The sequence below is a fragment of the Protopterus annectens genome, chromosome 5.part0 (assembly GCF_019279795.1).
Source record: "Protopterus annectens isolate FY-2018-M chromosome 5.part0, PAN1.0, whole genome shotgun sequence".
Taxonomy (NCBI): domain Eukaryota; kingdom Metazoa; phylum Chordata; order Ceratodontiformes; family Protopteridae; genus Protopterus; species Protopterus annectens.
In genome coordinates, this window is record NC_056735.1 from 1,599,730,454 (window position 1) to 1,599,752,026 (window position 21,573).

The window sequence follows — 21,573 nt, forward strand, 5'->3', positions numbered from 1 at the left end:
ATCTTCCTTGTTATCCTCTTCAGCCTTTTAAGCAGCTTTAACCATAGCTATGCAATGGGCACACCCACGTATCTATGGTTAGCTGTACTCAGAGTTTTAAAAAACAATATTGGGGTTTCTTCTTTTGATTTTTATGCCCTATTGCTGTTGCACACATGGGGGACTATTGTTGGGGATATGCAAACACCTTTGAGCAGTCTCGCTCATTTATTTCTACTTTCTGCTGTTCAACATTGCAGGGGAGTGTTTATTCTGAGAGCTCTGCTTTCAGACATGCCCCCTGGTATCGTACATGCTCCATGTAAGCCTGGGTGGTTGGGCAGCACGCCTTCATTAATATGCTTGGCACGCTGCCATCCTCCTACACGAGCACTTTCGTGCAGGACTACGCTAGTCCTGCATGGAAGATTAGTGAATCTGGGGGTATATGTCGCTGCTCCGTCATTGCACATTGCAGAATGTCACAATTCTAATGACACATAATTACTTTCTAAAATCATTTTAATGCAGGCACAAACTCAGAAATACAGAAACACACACATAAACACACATGCATGCATACATGGAGACATGCACAGAAACACAGGCACATATGAACACACACTCACAAAGGTCATAAACACAGGCATACAAAGACAGAGGCAGTCACACAGACATTCACACACGTGTGCATGCCATACTTCTCAACTGTACAGATTTTCACAGAATGGCCAGATTTTTGCATCATATTTTTGGTCTCTTCCTCATAAAAGTTGTACTTTTTTTTAGAAACCACTGAAAGGATCTAAGGATTAAAGTCACTAAATAATGATATATATTTGAGTTTTAGACTTCATATCCTTCAGAAAATGCTTGCTAACACAAATCCTGTTATTCTAGCAATTTTTTTAAGTTTATAAGAGCAATATCTAAAATGTGTCTGTATGTTTTGGCCTTTGCACTTCATTATGTCAAACTTTTCCCAGATGTCTTGAGCTAAGAGGTTGAGAGGTATAATGCGTATATGTGCACAAATGCAAACAGGCTTATAGTTAAACATGCTGGCACACATAGATCCACCAACAAAAACACCCCTACACTGGCACACACAAAGAGACACATGCAAGCATAAAAACACATGCTTGCAAACAATGACAGACTCAAAAGCCAAGACAGACCAACTGACAGACAGACAAACATGCACACAGACAGATAGACACACACACACACACACACACACACACACACACACACACACACACACACACACACACACACACACACACACACACACACACACACACACATACACATTAACTCATGCACTCACAAAAACAAAGGCATACATACTTTCATCAGTAAACACAGACACAACCAAGCAAACTCACAATTGTACAAGTATAGAGAGATACATATACATGCAAAAGCACCCGAATGCACACACTCTCACACACACAACCACATAGATGCACATGCTCTCATACAGATCTGTAATCCAATATGTATACTCTGTTCTCTAAAGTTTTAAAAGTATATTTGAAATATCTAACTATAAATAAATAAAAACTGTCTTGCTGCTTTGTTTTCTAAAAAAAACAAAAAAAACAAAAACAAAAATTGTCCTGTGTAATTAAAAAACGAATGCTTTAAAAACACAATCACTGAAGCTATTTCTAATTGAATAATGTGCTTCAAAGTGAGTATTATAGGAAAATAGTGTATTGTTCAATGGTTGGGAGACCCTCTGCCTCTGGAGTTGGACATCATAATGCCCTGGATTGTCTATTTTTTTTTCTATAATATCCATTTAAGTATTATTGCAAGTGTGTATTTTTATTGCGTGAACAAATTTCAGTCAAAATGTACTAATTAGTAATAATCCAAAAAATTATACAGGTAAGTAAGGACATATTTAACTGAATGGGATTTGTGATCACATTTCATACTTGGATTCATTGTTTTGCCCACATAATTCAAAACAAATGCAGGCAAGCTTTACCTATGGAATAAATACAATGAAAAATAATTACAAAAACTGACATAATTATTTCTTTGATTTTAAATGTATGCAATTATACAAGTAAAGTCTATATTTCATTTCAAATACAGTGTGGTACTTTTTGTTTTTATTCTCTTAGTTTATAAATTACACTTGCAGTTTGGATATAGCAGTGTATGATGATCTGCTTTTTAAACTAATGATGAAGAACATAAATTAAAGAGACAAGTGTATGCTGTGTCTCCAAAAGCTTTGTATTTGACATGTTAGAGATAAGACACAGTCAGAATAATAGAAGTAGAAAACAGTAAGTAAGGAATAATGACATTTAAGATTCTCAATGACCCCAGATGCTTTACTTTATCACAACATATATATCCATGGTCTTCTCACAACCATCTCACATGCGAATGCTAGTATCTAAAAAAATAACATGCATGTGTAAAGAGTTTCTCTGTTAACAAACAATTATTAAAATATGCTAGGTCATATTTTATTAAACCATATTAATTTTAAATATGCATCCTTCATCACAAAAAAATATATAAAATTGTAGAATGTCATTAAGCCAAGTAGCATTACTTCATCTTAATACAACTTATGATAGTAACATTTAATTATATAATGCAGTGGAAAGTAATGGGGTATACAGCCTTGAACATTTCAGCACTTAAATGCATTCTTTTCATTGCAATGTAAAACATTTATAAAAAAATAAAAACAAAGTAGAAAAAGAGATTCAATAACATATAAAACTGTCAACAGTTACATTGCATAATGAACAACCTTACCCTCCATGTCCTTTATTATTTTGCAGAAGAAGGGGTGCAGACAGTGGATTTTATATCAAACTTAGTAGGGCAAGCTGGCAACCAAGAGAATCAATGTGTGTATTATGTTTTCCAATCCTTTTCAGAAATGTTAAAAGCTCATTCTGGTAAAATATAAATATGTATTAGAAATGTGCTAACAAGTTCCATATGAAAGTTTGTAGATATTTGACTTTAGCAAAGTTGGATATTGCACATGCAACTGTTAAGGTTCAAGTGTCAAGTAATTCCCTTTTTGGGGCATTGATATGACCCAGACTTGTCATGTAATAAATAAGGCTTATAGTACCAGTGACCCTGCATTGGGGCTGAGGGTACTTTGCCCCCCAAGAATATGCAGTTTATTTTTTGTATGTGATGCTAAATCAAATATTAGTCATGCTGTTTTTGTCTTTACCTGTGCTAACCTTTAAAGAGTAATTTATGTCCTTCTTCTGTTTTGGTGGGTAGCTAGAATTTCATGTGAGTGGATGCAGCCTTCTACACTTGCACTGTTTCTACCACAATCTATTCTTCTTCTTTTACATTTTGTCGAAGCATTTTTTTTTTATATTTTTATTATTATTTGTAAAGAACCATTCTACAAAACAGCAAATGAGCATAGCCAGTTTTATGTAGATAAAAAAGAAAGAAAACACTTTTCCACATAAGGTCTTACCCTTTGGTTTGGATGTAGAAAAACTAAGCATTTATGAACAAAAAACACTGCCTTTTGTCTAAAAGCATTACAACTGTAAAGCACCACTGCTAATGTAATACCAGTGAATGGAATCACTATAAAGCATCCAAGAACTAACCAAGAAATGAAATTGTGCAGATACAAGATCATTGACTAAATAAAAATCTAGTGTGCCTAGTTTGGTTACTCAGTAAATGAAGATGTTTTATTACAGGAAACAAGCTCTTAGTAACTGTAAAACAAGTGTACAGCCACAAATAATGTTTTAAATCAGAGTTCATGTAGATTTCTCTTCTACTGCAACATCAGCAGTTATAACTGGCAATCTGGAATGAAAAGCTCTTATCTCCTTCAGCCAGTAGCAAATCTCAGGAACTGGGAAGGCTTATCCTTTCAGACAGAAAACGATAAATAGAAAAAAACTCTAATTTTCACTATAAGAAAATTGTATAGATGATCACAAAGCAAGAAAACGCTATCTACCCTTGGAAAAGACTTATGTTATTGTTTTTGACAAATTTCATAAAAACTTCAAATAGTAAAAAAAACACAGAAAATTACCATGAAAAAGCAAACTCTTCTTAGCAGTTATCAGAAGTACATTTTTGGGTCCATCACTACTTCATTTTCACACTTATTCAAGACATATAACTTATAAGGCAAACACAATTGTTTCTGCATCTATAGTTCTTCCAGGCGATATCAATATATTTTGATTAGTAAACAAGTAAAATGTCTACTCTTCTGGGAATAGGTCTGTATAATGCCCCTCTATCTGCCATTCTTATGTGTCTATAAATTGATTACCTCCTACACTATCAATACATATTTGTTAGGGATGTCAAGCCTTGAGCTGAACAAAAAACATCAACAAAATATTTATGTCACTCTAGCTATTAAGCTCCGAACACAAATATCTGATTTCTATATCTGTGGCATTGATTACCTAAGACAAGCCTTATTTTTGTTCAAGATAGCAAATGAGGCCTTAGGGCATGTGTCAAAAGAAACTGCAGTTGGATACTAAGCTGTCTTTAAATCTTCACTCACACGCAGCACACACACACACACACACACACACACACACACACACACACACACACACATATATATATATATATATATATATATATATATATATATATATATATATATATATAAACTTCAAGTTTGTGAAGGGGATCCATATACTTTGCTAAATTAGGTCAGATTAAACAGTTACTAATCTGAGAATTACCTAGCTTTCTTTCATTTCATGTTCAAGGCTGCCCACATTCTTTTGAAAACTATACATCTGTCAACCAAGAAGTTACTGAATAAACAACTTCTATTTTATCTTGCTGGCCAGTGAAGAGATAGCCCCTAGGCTCAGTCTGATAATCACCCATGCTACATTATGCTACACTGCGAACTCAGAGTAACATGATTCAGGTTTTCTCAAATGCGTTACCATGAATGGTGCAGTGCAATTCAGCTACTACTGGCCTAACCAATACTTTCACTCAGCCAAGAAAGTAATGCATGCAGCATTATTGTATGCAAGGGCCTATTACTTGAAACTTTCATTAAGATATTATAAAGCTGCACCATTTTTATTGCCTGTTTGAAAGAAGTTTGGATTCTTGTTTGCCTCAAAAAAGGCTCACCACAATGAAAATACATTGTCCAAAATGGTTTTCCTACACTTTTGTAAATGTCAACTACTAGGCAGAAGTTATAGATCAGTGCAAACTTCATATACAGTTAAGTCTGTAAGGGAGATAGACGCAATGGTGCAAGCAGTTAAGTAATGAGTGATTTTAGACTCATGAAAGATTTTAATATAAAAGCAAAAAACAGGGCTTAAGAACAGTAGTGATTTCAAGTGATGGACTTTTCCAGCAAACATTTATTCTTCCTGTAGGTGATGATTTTTTCTTAGCCTAGCCTTATGTAAAATATCATGGCTTGAGGTGGTTGTGGAGACTTTGGATGTAGTAACATTACAAAGTAGTCTAGTCATTATGACATAAGTTAAACATTATGACTCCAAAAATTCAGCCTCATGTTTATCACCCATGCAATACAATTGTCCAAGTCATAAGATGTTTTAAGTCACTGATTTTTTTTTTGCAATGTATTCTGTTACATTTTTCCATCATGCAACTAAAGTCTATGCATACCAGCCTATCTTCTTATTCTTTTTAAAATATTACATTTTGTCAGGTAGTAATTTGATTCTGCATTTCTTTCAAAGTCACTTAATTAAGAGACCAAGTCTGTCTTCTAAAAATTAATCTTTGATATTCTCATGGCAAAAAAACATATTTTACCTTATAATCATAATAAATATATTTCCAACTAGGCAAACCCATAGTCACTTTTTAGAGCTGACCTGATGCAATGTCTGGGTAAGTGACATTTTCAATTTCAGAGTCAGATAGTTGTCAAATGAAGGTTACAGGAATCAACAAAAGGACATCTGGGGGTCTGTGTCTAGCACTACATCACCATCATAAATCTCAGCATTAAACCACCAGACTAAACAAAAAAGGTTAAATTTTTTATGAAATAATATTATAAATGCCTTTGGGCAACCATTATCTACTTTATTGGTACCTCATTACAACAATACTACAGCTGGGCACTAGTTCAGGTACATGTATCACTGAAACCACATGAAGGTACAAAATACATATTTCTTTAATACAATAAATCTCCCTGATCATTTAACTAACCATTCATCATTGTTCACCACTGTTTCATGGCAATGCTCAAATGCCAGCCTTTAATAAGATTTTTATTTTGAGATTTTTCTGAAAATCATCCCGCTGAAGTTTCCTAGGATAGTGGTGTTTGGATTAATGCATACATTATCTTCATTTTGATTTGTTATATTGGATACTTTAGAAGGCTGATTCTTCCAAAAAAAGGCACTATTGGGGTGAGCAAAGATTTAGCCAATATTTGAAAGCCTTAAGGGATAGGTGCGGGTCCTCCATGGCAAAGCAATTAAGACTGTCGATCATATTCTCCAAGGCTTTTATATATATATATATATATATATATATATATATATATATATATATATATATATACAGTGGGAGCTAGGATAATTGTTGAAGTCACGTCTCTCTTCATAAAGTCTGGGGAAGTAAGTCTCAAACTATTTACACCTATGTGCAATTTGACCATGTCATGTGTGTACTTGTGGTGCAAGGACGAGTGCATGTGTGATGTAGTCAAAACTGGCACCTGATACGCAACTGGCTGTGACCCTCTCCTTGCACAGCCTGGTGAATGGTGCATCAGTATGTCTCACTATGGATTCACTTATGACTATGATATTGGTTTGTGTGGAGGTTTGCATTTTGGGCTTTTGAACTAAGTCATTGTGGCTCTTTGCTAAATGTTTCATTGTTGGTGTTACCTTTGTTGTGTGTTTGTGAGGTTGCTGATGGTACTTGTTTCTTAAGTTACATTTAGAAGACCTTTAAGCTTTAGGTAGCTTACTATTAAAAACCTCAGCATATGTAGGCCTATGTGTTTGGTCTGAGCTGTGTGTGATTGGTTTAGTGTGATGTTGTGTGGTACTGACAATCTACATATTATTTGTCATTGCTTCATGTGAGTGCTTTGCCTCTAATAACATTATATAACTGCTTCCCATATACAGTGTGCCGGTTTGTTTAAATAGTAGGTGGTGGTCAGTAAACATGAGACAATGGCTACATTTACTCAGTATACTCATTTCAACCAAGCTGGGTACAAAGATGGTTGGAAAGTCCAAATTCATGATTACAGGTTCTCAGTACTGTGAGCTAAATGGGGAGTATTGCATATGAGGTTTGGAGTTCAGTACTGGATGTGCTGTCTTACTGGTAATGGAAAAAGTGCTGGTCTCAACATAGCTGCATGCAGCTAGGAATCAGTAATTAATTCCTTCTTGTTACCGGAATAAAAGAGTATCTCTAACTACAAGCTGCTTCCTGAGAAGTATTGCTAACCTAGATGTCGGTGGGTTCCGTGCAGTTGCTATATAATTCTCTTAGCAGATAACCTGGATAAACCTACATCAGCTTGGTGCAACATAAACCAAACTGCACAAAGGCCCTGAATAGGTTCAAACCAAAACTGTATCCAGACCAATCAGGACAGTCCCATACAAACTGTGGAATCATTGACCAACAAGAATCAATGCACCTCTACTCCTCCGTTAATCAGGAGCAAAGCTGTAGCATTACTCCCAATCTGGCTCCTAGAAGCTATTTTCAGGCTTTCCACTGATTGGTAATCCCTACAAATGCTAGGAAATAATGTGTCTCTGCGCTTTTCTAACTACTTCTTCTAAAGCATCCAATATAACAAATCAAAATGAGGATAATGTATGCATTAAGCCGAACACCACTATCCTAGGAAACTTCAGCTACCCCTCCATTAACTGGGAGACTTACACATCTTCAAGCATGTGTGCCCAGAAACTTCTGGATTTCATCAGCACAAACTATCTGGATCAGCTAGTCTACACCCAATCAGGGATGATAAAATCCTAAACTTGGTTCTTAGCAATATGGGACAGCTTTGCTTCCCTTCAGTTGTAACACTACTTCTCTGGTCAAACCAAACTACAAATCAATTCAATTTAAGAGTAAACTCAAAAGCATGTTCCAGTACCTTGTTATTTAGAGATTATGCCAAGGTTAATATACTAAAACTGAGTGATGACCTGACTAAATTTAAAAGTCCCTTCCACCCCGATGACCCTGCTTTTTAATGCAGATTTCTTTACAGCCAAATGTTGTGCAAATGTAAATAGCTGCATACATGCGACTGTCACTCTCTGACGTAAATATAATGCCAGATTTAAAAATAACTCCCTGTGGTGGAACCCTAATATAAACAGGCTATATAATGAAATCAAAAGCTCATTTCATGCAAAAATAAATTTAAATCCAAAGGCACCATGCTGAGCTTAACAAGGAAGTCCAGATCCTGATTAAAACAACCAAAATCAGATATGAAATAAAAACAGACATTGAGGTAAAAGATAATAACAAATCTTTTTTATCTATGTTAGAAATTTCAGAAACAATGCCTGGCACTACAAATAGATAATAGTAAAGAACCCAGGGACATGACCAATCTGCTAGCAGAAAAATTAAAAACAAACTTCATCTCTCTACCTTCTCCTTTCTATTCTTAGATCACAGATCTGCATCTATACTCTCTCTCAAATCTCCCAAGAACAAGTTATCAAGACACTCTCTAATGCCAAGAACACTACTTCTATTGAACCAAATAACAAACCTGGATGTCTAATGGCTTGCTCAGACATGACTTGTCAGAACCCCAAAAGAGGTAATTCAATATCATCCTCCAAAGAGGCTTCATGCCAGAAGAAAAGAGGACAGCAACAGTCATCCGTTTGCACAAAGGTGAGGTAAAATCGACCTAAGAAATTATAGATCTATAAGTCCGACCATCTGTATGGCTATGGAAAGGATGATTATGGAATTAATAAATAAGGACATAGGCAACCTATAAACTCTCAAACCAAGCCAGTTCAGATTCATCTAGGGCAGATTATGCCTAATTAAACTGATCAACTTCTTCAAGAAAGTTACTGAAGCAATGAACAAGGGCAAATTGGTACACACTGCATATCTGGATCTCACAAAGGCATTCAACACCATCCCACAATTGGGTACCATAGATAAACTCTCCCAAATGAATGTAAATCTGTGTGTAACTCATTGGATAGAAAATTTGTTCACAGATAGAAAACTTGGAAAAGGGCAGGTGGCCCTACTTCCTACAAAAGACGTGTCAGTAACAATATACACCTGGGTTCAATCCTTGGGCCTGTTCTCTTTAGTATTTACTTCTCAGAGGTCAAAGAAAATATTATGGTTTTATTGCTGACTATATTTGCAGATGACTGTGAACTTGGAATTATCATAAACTCTCCAGAGTCCACCAACATCCTCCAAGGGGAACTTTCACAAATAAATAGCTGGTAGTAAAACCATTGACTAAAACTAAATGGCAAGAAATATATAAATGTGTCTTTTGACCAGCATGACTTCCCTTATAACTATGACATTGGCAATGCACCCATGAAAGTTGACTCTGTAGTTAGGGATTTGGGAACCTATGCTGACAACAAACTACCATTTGTTAACCATGTATTTACTATTATAAAGAATTTCTTTTTTCATCACGCACCTTATATCTAAAGGCATTTTATCCAGGTACAGGGATATAAATGTTCCACTGAACTCAGCTCTTATCAGGCCAGTCATATGCATACGCAACTGGCTGTGACCCTCTCCTTGCACAGCCTGCTGAATGGTGCATCAGTATGTATCACTATGGATTCACTTATGACTATGATATTGGTTTGTGTGGAGGTTTGCATTTTGGGCTTTTGAACTAAGTCATTGTGGCTCTTTGCTAAATGTTTCATTGTTGGTGTTACCTTTGTTGTGTGTTTGTGAGGTTGCTGATGGTACTTGTTTCTTAAGTTACATTTAGAAGACCTTTAAGCTTTAGGTAGCTTACTATTAAAAACCTCAGCATATGTAGGCCTATGTGTTTGGTCTGAGCTGTGTGTGATTGGTTTAGTGTGATGTTGTGTGGTACTGACAATCTACATATTATTTGTCATTGCTTCATGTGAGTGCTTTGCCTCTAATAACATTATATAACTGCTTCCCATATACAGTGTGCCGGTTTGTTTAAATAGTAGGTGGTGGTCAGTAAACATGAGACAATGGCTACATTTACTCAGTATACTCATTTCAACCAAGCTGGGTACAAAGATGGTTGGAAAGTCCAAATTCATGATTACAGGTTCTCAGTACTGTGAGCTAAATGGGGAGTATTGCATTTGAGGTTTGGAGTTCAGTACTGGCTGTGCTGTCTTACTGGTAATGGAAAAAGTGCTGGTCTCAACATAGCTGCATGCAGCTAGGAATCAGTAATTAATTCCTTCTTGTTACCGGAATAAAAAGAGTATCTCTAACTACAAGCTGCTTCCTGAGAAGTATTGCTAACCTAGATGTCGGTGGGTTCCGTGCAGTTGCTATATAATTCTCTTAGCAGATAACCTGGATAAACCTACATCAGCTTGGTGCAACATAAACCAAACTGCACAAAGGCCCTGAATAGGTTCAAACCAAAACTGTATCCAGACCAATCAGGACAGTCCCATACAAACTGTGGAATCATTGACCAACAAGAATCAATGCACCTCTACTCCTCCGTTAATCAGGAGCAAAGCTGTAGCATTACTCCCAATCTGGCTCCTAGAAGCTATTTTCAGGCTTTCCACTGATTGGTAATCCCTACAAATGCTAGGAAATAATGTGTCTCTGCGCTTTTCTAACTACTTCTTCTAAAGCATCCAATATAACAAATCAAAATGAGGATAATGTATGCATTAAGCCAAACACCACTATCCTAGGAAACTTCAGCTACCCCTCCATTAACTGGGGGACTTACACATCTTCAAGCATGTGTGCCCAGAAACTTCTGGATTTCATCAGCACAAACTATCTGGATCAGCTAGTCTACACCCAATCAGGGATGATAAAATCCTAAACTTGGTTCTTAGCAATATGGGACAGCTTTGCTTCCCTTCAGTTGTAACACTACTTCTCTGGTCAAACCAAACTACAAATCAATTCAATTTAAGAGTAAACTCAAAAGCATGTTCCAGTACCTTATTATTTAGAGATTATGCCAAGGTTAATATACTAAAACTGAGTGATGACCTGACTAAATTTAAAAGTCCCTTCCACCCCGATGACCCTGCTTTTTAATGCAGATTTCTTTACAGCCAAATGTTGTGCAAATGTAAATAGCTGCATACATGCAACTGTCACTCTCTGACGTAAATATAATGCCAGATTTAAAAATAACTCCCTGTGGTGGAACCCTAATATAAACAGGCTATATAATGAAATCAAAAGCTCATTTCATGCAAAAATAAATTTAAATCCAAAGACACCATGCTGAGCTTAACAAGGAAGTCCAGATCCTGATTAAAACAACCAAAATCAGATATGAAATAAAAATAGCCATTGAGGTAAAAGATAATAACAAATCTTTTTTATCTATGTTAGAAATTTCAGAAACAATGCCTGGCACTACAAATAGATAATAGTAAAGAACCCAGGGACATGACCAATCTGCTAGCAGAAAAATTAAAAACAAACTTCATCTCTCTCCCTTCTCCTTTCTATTCTTAGATCACAGATCTGCATCTATACTCTCTCAAATCTCCCAAGAACAAGTTATCAAGACACTCTCTAATGCCAAGAACACTACTTCTATTGAACCAAATAACAAACCTGGATGTCTAATGGCTTGCTCAGACATGACTTGTCAGAACCCCAAAAGAGGTAATTCAATATCATCCTCCAAAGAGGCTTCATGCCAGAAGAAAAGAGGACAGCAACAGTCATCCGTTTGCACAAAGGTGAGGTAAAAATCGACCTAAGAAATTATAGATCTATAAGTCCGACCATCTGTATGGCTATGGAAAGGATGATTATGGAATTAATAAATAAGGACATAGGCAACCTATAAACTCTCAAACCAAGCCAGTTCAGATTCATCTAGGGCAGATTATGCCTAATTAAACTGATCAACTTCTTCAAGAAAGTTACTGAAGCAATGAACAAGGGCAAATTGGTACACACTGCATATCTGGATCTCACAAAGGCATTCAACACCATCCCACAATTGGGTACCATAGATAAACTCTCCCAAATGAATGTAAATCTGTGTGTAACTCATTGGATAGAAAATTTGTTCACAGATAGAAAACTTGGAAAAGGGCAGGTGGCCCTACTTCCTACAAAAGACGTGTCAGTAACAATATACACCTGGGTTCAATCCTTGGGCCTGTTCTCTTTAGTATTTACTTCTCAGAGGTCAAAGAAAATATTATGGTTTTATTGCTGACTATATTTGCAGATGACTGTGAACTTGGAATTATCATAAACTCTCCAGAGTCCACCAACATCCTCCAAGGGAACTTTCACAAATAAATAGCTGGTAGTAAAACCATTGACTAAAACTAAATGGCAAGAAATATATAAATGTGTCTTTTGACCAGCATGACTCCCCTTATAACTATGACATTGGCAATGCACCCATGAAAGTTGACTCTGTAGTTAGGGATTTGGGAACCTATGCTGACAACAAACTACCATTTGTTAACCATGTATTTACTATTATAAAGAATTTCTTTTTCATCACGCACCTTATATCTAAAGGCATTTTATCCAGGTACAGGGATATAAATGTTCCACTGAACTCAGCTCTTATCAGGCCAGTCATATGCATACGCAACTGGCTGTGACCCTCTCCTTGCACAGCCTGCTGAATGGTGCATCAGTATGTCTCACTATGGATTCACTTATGACTATGATATTGGTTTGTGTGGAGGTTTGCATTTTGGGCTTTTGAACTAAGTCATTGTGGCTCTTTGCTAAATGTTTCATTGTTGGTGTTACCTTTGTTGTGTGTTTGTGAGGTTGCTGATGGTACTTGTTTCTTAAGTTACATTTAGAAGACCTTTAAGCTTTAGGTAGCTTACTATTAAAAACCTCAGCATATGTAGGCCTATGTGTTTGGTCTGAGCTGTGTGTGATTGGTTTAGTGTGATGTTGTGTGGTACTGACAATCTACATATTATTTGTCATTGCTTCATGTGAGTGCTTTGCCTCTAATAACATTATATAACTGCTTCCCATATACAGTGTGCCGGTTTGTTTAAATAGTAGGTGGTGGTCAGTAAACATGAGACAATGGCTACATTTACTCAGTATACTCATTTCAACCAAGCTGGGTACAAAGATGGTTGGAAAGTCCAAATTCATGATTACAGGTTCTCAGTACTGTGAGCTAAATGGGGAGTATTGCATATGAGGTTTGGAGTTCAGTACTGGCTGTGCTGTCTTACTGGTAATGGAAAAAGTGCTGGTCTCAACATAGCTGCATGCAGCTAGGAATCAGTAATTAATTCCTTCTTGTTACCGGAATAAAAAGAGTATCTCTAACTACAAGCTGCTTCCTGAGAAGTATTGCTAACCTAGATGTCGGTGGGTTCCGTGCAGTTGCTATATAATTCTCTTAGCAGATAACCTGGATAAACCTACATCAGCTTGGTGCAACATAAACCAAACTGCACAAAGGCCCTGAATAGGTTCAAACCAAAACTGTATCCAGACCAATCAGGACAGTCCCATACAAACTGTGGAATCATTGACCAACAAGAATCAATGCACCTCTACTCCTCCGTTAATCAGGAGCAAAGCTGTAGCATTACTCCCAATCTGGCTCCTAGAAGCTATTTTCAGGCTTTCCACTGATTGGTAATCCCTACAAATGCTAGGAAATAATGTGTCTCTGCGCTTTTCTAACTACTTCTTCTAAAGCATCCAATATAACAAATCAAAATGAGGATAATGTATGCATTAAGCCAAACACCACTATCCTAGGAAACTTCAGCTACCCCTCCATTAACTGGGAGACTTACACATCTTCAAGCATGTGTGCCCAGAAACTTCTGGATTTCATCAGCACAAACTATCTGGATCAGCTAGTCTACACCCAATCAGGGATGATAAAATCCTAAACTTGGTTCTTAGCAATATGGGACAGCTTTGCTTCCCTTCAGTTGTAACACTACTTCTCTGGTCAAACCAAACTACAAATCAATTCAATTTAAGAGTAAACTCAAAAGCATGTTCCAGTACCTTATTATTTAGAGATTATGCCAAGGTTAATATACTAAAACTGAGTGATGACCTGACTAAATTTAAAAGTCCCTTCCACCCCGATGACCCTGCTTTGTAATGCAGATTTCTTTACAGCCAAATGTTGTGCAAATGTAAATAGCTGCATACATGCAACTGTCACTCTCTGACGTAAATATAATGCCAGATTTAAAAATAACTCCCTGTGGTGGAACCCTAATATAAACAGGCTATATAATGAAATCAAAAGCTCATTTCATGCAAAAATAAATTTAAATCCAAAGACACCATGCTGAGCTTAACAAGGAAGTCCAGATCCTGATTAAAACAACCAAAATCAGATATGAAATAAAATAGCCATTGAGGTAAAAGATAATAACAAATCTTTTTTATCTATGTTAGAAATTTCAGAAACAATGCCTGGCACTACAAATAGATAATAGTAAAGAACCCAGGGACATGACCAATCTGCTAGCAGAAAAATTAAAACAAACTTCATCTCTCCCTTCTCCTTTCTATTCTTAGATCACAGATCTGCATCTATACTCTCTCTCAAATCTCCCAAGAACAAGTTATCAAGACACTCTCTAATGCCAAGAACACTACTTCTATTGAACCAAATAACAAACCTGGATGTCTAATGGCTTGCTCAGACATGACTTGTCAGAACCCCAAAAGAGGTAATTCAATATCATCCTCCAAAGAGGCTTCATGCCAGAAGAAAAGAGGACAGCAACAGTCATCCGCTTGCACAAAGGTGAGGTAAAAATCGACCTAAGAAATTATAGATCTATAAGTCCGACCATCTGTATGGCTATGGAAAGGATGATTATGGAATTAATAAATAAGGACATAGGCAACCTATAAACTCTCAAACCAAGCCAGTTCAGATTCATCTAGGGCAGATTATGCCTAATTAAACTGATCAACTTCTTCAAGAAAGTTACTGAAGCAATGAACAAGGGCAAATTGGTACACACTGCATATCTGGATCTCACAAAGGCATTCAACACCATCCCACAATTGGGTACCATAGATAAACTCTCCCAAATGAATGTAAATCTGTGTGTAACTCATTGGATAGAAAATTTGTTCACAGATAGAAAACTTGGAAAAGGGCAGGTGGCCCTACTTCCTACAAAAGACGTGTCAGTAACAATATACACCTGGGTTCAATCCTTGGGCCTGTTCTCTTTAGTATTTACTTCTCAGAGGTCAAAGAAAATATTATGGTTTTATTGTTGACTATATTTGCAGATGACTGTGAACTTGGAATTATCATAAACTCTCCAGAGTCCACCAACATCCTCCAAGGGGAACTTTCACAAATAAATAGCTGGTAGTAAAACCATTGACTAAAACTAAATGGCAAGAAATATATAAATGTGTCTTTTGACCAGCATGACTCCTGTAATAACTATGACATTGGCAATGCACCCATGAAAGTTGACTCTGTAGTTAGGGATTTGGGAACCTATGCTGACAACAAACTACCATTTGTTAACCATGTATTTACTATTATAAAGAATTTCTTTTTCATCACGCACCTTATATCTAAAGGCATTTTATCCAGGTACAGGGATATAAATGTTCCACTGAACTCAGCTCTTATCAGGCCAGTCATATGCATACGCAACTGGCTGTGACCCTCTCCTTGCACAGCCTGGTGAATGGTGCATCAGTATGTCTCACTATGGATTCACTTATGACTATGATATTGGTTTGTGTGGAGGTTTGCATTTTGGGCTTTTGAACTAAGTCATTGTGGCTCTTTGCTAAATGTTTCATTGTTGGTGTTACCTTTGTTGTGTGTTTGTGAGGTTGCTGATGGTACTTGTTTCTTAAGTTACATTTAGAAGACCTTTAAGCTTTAGGTAGCTTACTATTAAAAACCTCAACATATGTAGGCCTATGTGTTTGGTCTGAGCTGTGTGTGATTGGTTTAGTGTGATGTTGTGTGGTACTGACAATCTACATATTATTTGTCATTGCTTCATGTGAGTGCTTTGCCTCTAATAACATTATATAACTGCTTCCCATATACAGTGTGCCGGTTTGTTTAAATAGTAGGTGGTGGTCAGTAAACATGAGACAATGGCTACATTTACTCAGTATACTCATTTCAACCAAGCAGGATACAAAGATGGTTGGAAAGTCCAAATTCATGATTACAGGTTCTCAGTACTGTGAGCTAAATGGGGAGTATTGCATATGAGGTTTGGAGTTCAGTACTGGCTGTGCTGTCTTACTGGTAATGGAAAAAGTGCTGGTCTCAACATAGCTGCATGCAGCTAGGAATCAGTAATTAATTCCTTCTTGTTACCGGAATAAAAGAGTATCTCTAACTACAAGCTGCTTCCTGAGAAGTATTGCTAACCTAGATGTCGGTGGGTTCCGTGCAGTTGCTATATAATTCTCTTAGCAGATAACCTGGATAAACCTACATCAGCTTGGTGCAACATAAACCAAACTGCACAAAGGCCCTGAATAGGTTCAAACCAAAACTGTATCCAGACCAATCAGGACAGTCCCATACAAACTGTGGAATCATTGACCAACAAGAATCAATGCACCTCTACTCCTCCGTTAATCAGGAGCAAAGCTGTAGCATTACTCCCAATCTGGCTCCTAGAAGCTATTTTCAGGCTTTCCACTGATTGGTAATCCCTACAAATGCTAGGAAATAATGTGTCTCTGCGCTTTTCTAACTACTTCTTCTAAAGCATCCAATATAACAAATCAAAATGAGGATAATGTATGCATTAAGCCAAACACCACTATCCTAGGAAACTTCAGCTACCCCTCCATTAACTGGGAGACTTACACATCTTCAAGCATGTGTGCCCAGAAACTTCTGGATTTCATCAGCACAAACTATCTGGATCAGCTAGTCTACACCCAATCAGGGATGATAAAATCCTAAACTTGGTTCTTAGCAATATGGGACAGCTTTGCTTCCCTTCAGTTGTAACACTACTTCTCTGGTCAAACCAAACTACAAATCAATTCAATTTAAGAGTAAACTCAAAAGCATGTTCCAGTACCTTATTATTTAGAGATTATGCCAAGGTTAATATACTAAAACTGAGTGATGACCTGACTAAATTTAAAAGTCCCTTCCACCCGATGACCCTGCTTTTTAATGCAGATTTCTTTACAGCCAAATGTTGTGCAAATGTAAATAGCTGCATACATGCAACTGTCACTCTCTGACGAAATATAATGCCAGATTTAAAAATAACTCCTGTGGTGGAACCCTAATATAAACAGGCTATATAATGAAATCAAAAGCTCATTTCATGCAAAAATAAATTTAAATCCAAAGACACCATGCTGAGCTTAACAAGGAAGTCCAGATCCTGATTAAAACAACCAAAATCAGATATGAAATAAAAATAGCCATTGAGGTAAAAGATAATAACAAATCTTTTTTATCTATGTTAGAAATTTCAGAAACAATGCCTGGCACTACAAATAGATAATAGTAAAGAACCCAGGGACATGACCAATCTGCTAGCAGAAAAATTAAAACAAACTTCATCTCTCTACCTTCTCCTTTCTATTCTTAGATCACAGATCTGCATCTATACTCTCTCTCAAATCTCCCAAGAACAAGTTATCAAGACACTCTCTAATGCCAAGAACACTACTTCTATTGAACCAAATAACAAACCTGGATGTCTAATGGCTTGCTCAGACATGACTTGTCAGAACCCCAAAAGAGGTAATTCAATATCATCCTCCAAAGAGGCTTCATGCCAGAAGAAAAGAGGACAGCAACAGTCATCCGTTTGCACAAAGGTGAGGTAAAAATCGACCTAAGAAATTATAGATCTATAAGTCCGACCATCTGTATGGCTATGGAAAGGATGATTATGGAATTAATAAATAAGGACATAGGCAACCTATAAACTCTCAAACCAAGCCAGTTCAGATTCATCTAGGGCAGATTATGCCTAATTAAACTGATCAACTTCTTCAAGAAAGTTACTGAAGCAATGAACAAGGGCAAATTGGTACACACTGCATATCTGGATCTCACAAAGGCATTCAACACCATCCCACAATTGGGTACCATAGATAAACTCTCCCAAATGAATGTAAATCTGTGTGTAACTCATTGGATAGAAAATTTGTTCACAGATAGAAAATTTGGAAAAGGGCAGGTGGCCCTACTTCCTACAAAAGACGTGTCAGTAACAATATACACCTGGGTTCAATCCTTGGGCCTGTTCTCTTTAGTATTTACTTCTCAGAGGTCAAAGAAAATATTATGGTTTTATTGCTGACTATATTTGCAGATGACTGTGAACTTGGAATTATCATAAACTCTCCAGAGTCCACCAACATCCTCCAAGGGGAACTTTCACAAATAAATAGCTGGTAGTAAAACCATTGACTAAAACTAAATGGCAAGAAATATATAAATGTGTCTTTTGACCAGCATGACTCCCCTTATAACTATGACATTGGCAATGCACCCATGAAAGTTGACTCTGTAGTTAGGGATTTGGGAACCTATGCTGACAACAAACTACCATTTGTTAACCATGTATTTACTATTATAAAGAATTTCTTTTTTCATCACGCACCTTATATCTAAAGGCATTTTATCCAGGTACAGGGATATAAATGTTCCACTGAACTCAGCTCTTATCAGGCCAGTCATATGCATACGCAACTGGCTGTGACCCTCTCCTTGCACAGCCTGGTGAATGGTGCATCAGTATGTCTCACTATGGATTCACTTATGACTATGATATTGGTTTGTGTGGAGGTTTGCATTTTGGGCTTTTGAACTAAGTCATTGTGGCTCTTTGCTAAATGTTTCATTGTTGGTGTTACCTTTGTTGTGTGTTTGTGAGGTTGCTGATGGTACTTGTTTCTTAAGTTACATTTAGAAGACCTTTAAGCTTTAGGTAGCTTACTATTAAAAACCTCAACATATGTAGGCCTATGTGTTTGGTCTGAGCTGTGTGTGATTGGTTTAGTGTGATGTTGTGTGGTACTGACAATCTACATATTATTTGTCATTGCTTCATGTGAGTGCTTTGCCTCTAATAACATTATATAACTGCTTCCCATATACAGTGTGCCGGGTTGTTTAAATAGTAGGTGGTGGTCAGTAAACATGAGACAATGGCTACATTTACTCAGTATACTCATTTCAACCAAGCAGGATACAAAGATGGTTGGAAAGTCCAAATTCATGATTACAGGTTCTCAGTACTGTGAGCTAAATGGGGAGTACTGCATATGAGGTTTGGAGTTCAGTACTGGCTGTGCTGTCTTACTGGTAATGGAAAAAGTGCTGGTCTCAACATAGCTGCATGCAGCTAGGAATCAGTAATTAATTCCTTCTTGTTACCGGAATAAAAAGAGTATCTCTAACTACAAGCTGCTTCCTGAGAAGTATTGCTAACCTAGATGTCGGTGGGTTCCGTGCAGTTGCTATATAATTCTCTTAGCAGATAACCTGGATAAACCTACATCAGCTTGGTGCAACATAAACCAAACTGCACAAAGGCCCTGAATAGGTTCAAACCAAAACTGTATCCAGACCAATCAGGACAGTCCCATACAAACTGTGGAATCATTGACCAACAAGAATCAATGCACCTCTACTCCTCCGTTAATCAGGAGCAAAGCTGTAGCATTACTCCCAATCTGGCTCCTAGAAGCTATTTTCAGGCTTTCCACTGATTGGTAATCCCTACAAATGCTAGGAAATAATGTGTCTCTGCGCTTTTCTAACTACTTCTTCTAAAGCATCCAATATAACAAATCAAAATGAGGATAATGTATGCATTAAGCCAAACACCACTATCCTAGGAAACTTCAGCTACCCCTCCATTAACTGGGAGACTTACACATCTTCAAGCATGTGTGCCCAGAAACTTCTGGATTTCATCAGCACAAACTATCTGGATCAGCTAGTCTACACCCAATCAGGGATGATAAAATCCTAAACTTGGTTCTTAGCAATATGGGACAGCTTTGCTTCCCTTCAGTTGTAACACTACTTCTCTGGTCAAACCAAACTACAAATCAATTCAATTTAAGAGTAAACTCAAAAGCATGTTCCAGTACCTTATTATTTAGAGATTATGCCAAGGTTAATATACTAAAACTGAGTGATGACCTGACTAAATTTAAAAGTCCCTTCCACCCCGATGACCCTGCTTTTTAATGCAGATTTCTTTACAGCCAAATGTTGTGCAAATGTAAATAGCTGCATACATGCAACTGTCACTCTCTGACGTAAATATAATGCCAGATTTAAAAATAACTCCCTGTGGTGGAACCCTAATATAAACAGGCTATATAATGAAATCAAAAGCTCATTTCATGCAAAAATAAATTTAAATCCAAAGACACCATGCTGAGCTTAACAAGGAAGTCCAGATCCTGATTAAAACAACCAAAATCAGATATGAAATAAAAATAGCCATTGAGGTAAAAGATAATAACAAATCTTTTTTATCTATGTTAGAAATTTCAGAAACAATGCCTGGCACTACAAATAGATAATAGTAAAGAACCCAGGGACATGACCAATCTGCTAGCAGAAAAATTAAAAACAAACTTCATCTCTCTCCCTTCTCCTTTCTATTCTTAGATCACAGATCTGCATCTATACTCTCTCTCAAATCTCCCAAGAACAAGTTATCAAGACACTCTCTAATGCCAAGAACACTACTTCTATTGAACCAAATAACAAACCTGGATGTCTAATGGCTTGCTCAGACATGACTTGTCAGAACCCCAAAAGAGGTAATTCAATATCATCCTCCAAAGAGGCTTCATGCCAGAAGAAAAGAGGACAGCAACAGTCATCCGTTTGCACAAAGGTGAGGTAAAAATCGTCCTAAGAAATTATAGATCTATAAGTCCGACCATCTGTATGGCTATGGGAAGGATGATTATGGAATTAATAAATAAGGACATAGGCAACCTATAAACTCTCAAACCAAGCCAGTTCAGATTCATCTAGGGCAGATTATGCTAATTAAACTGATCAACTTCTTCAAGAAAGTTACTGAAGCAATGAACAAGGGCAAATTGGTACACACTGCATATCTGGATCTCACAAAGGCATTCAACACCATCCCACAATTGGGTACCATAGATAAACTCTCCCAAATGAATGTAAATCTGTGTGTAACTCATTGGATAGAAAATTTGTTCACAGATAGAAAACTTGGAAAAGGGCAGGTGGCCCTACTTCCTACAAAAGACGTGTCAGTAACAATATACACCTGGGTTCAATCCTTGGGCCTGTTCTCTTTAGTATTTACTTCTCAGAGGTCAAAGAAAATATTATGGTTTTATTGCTGA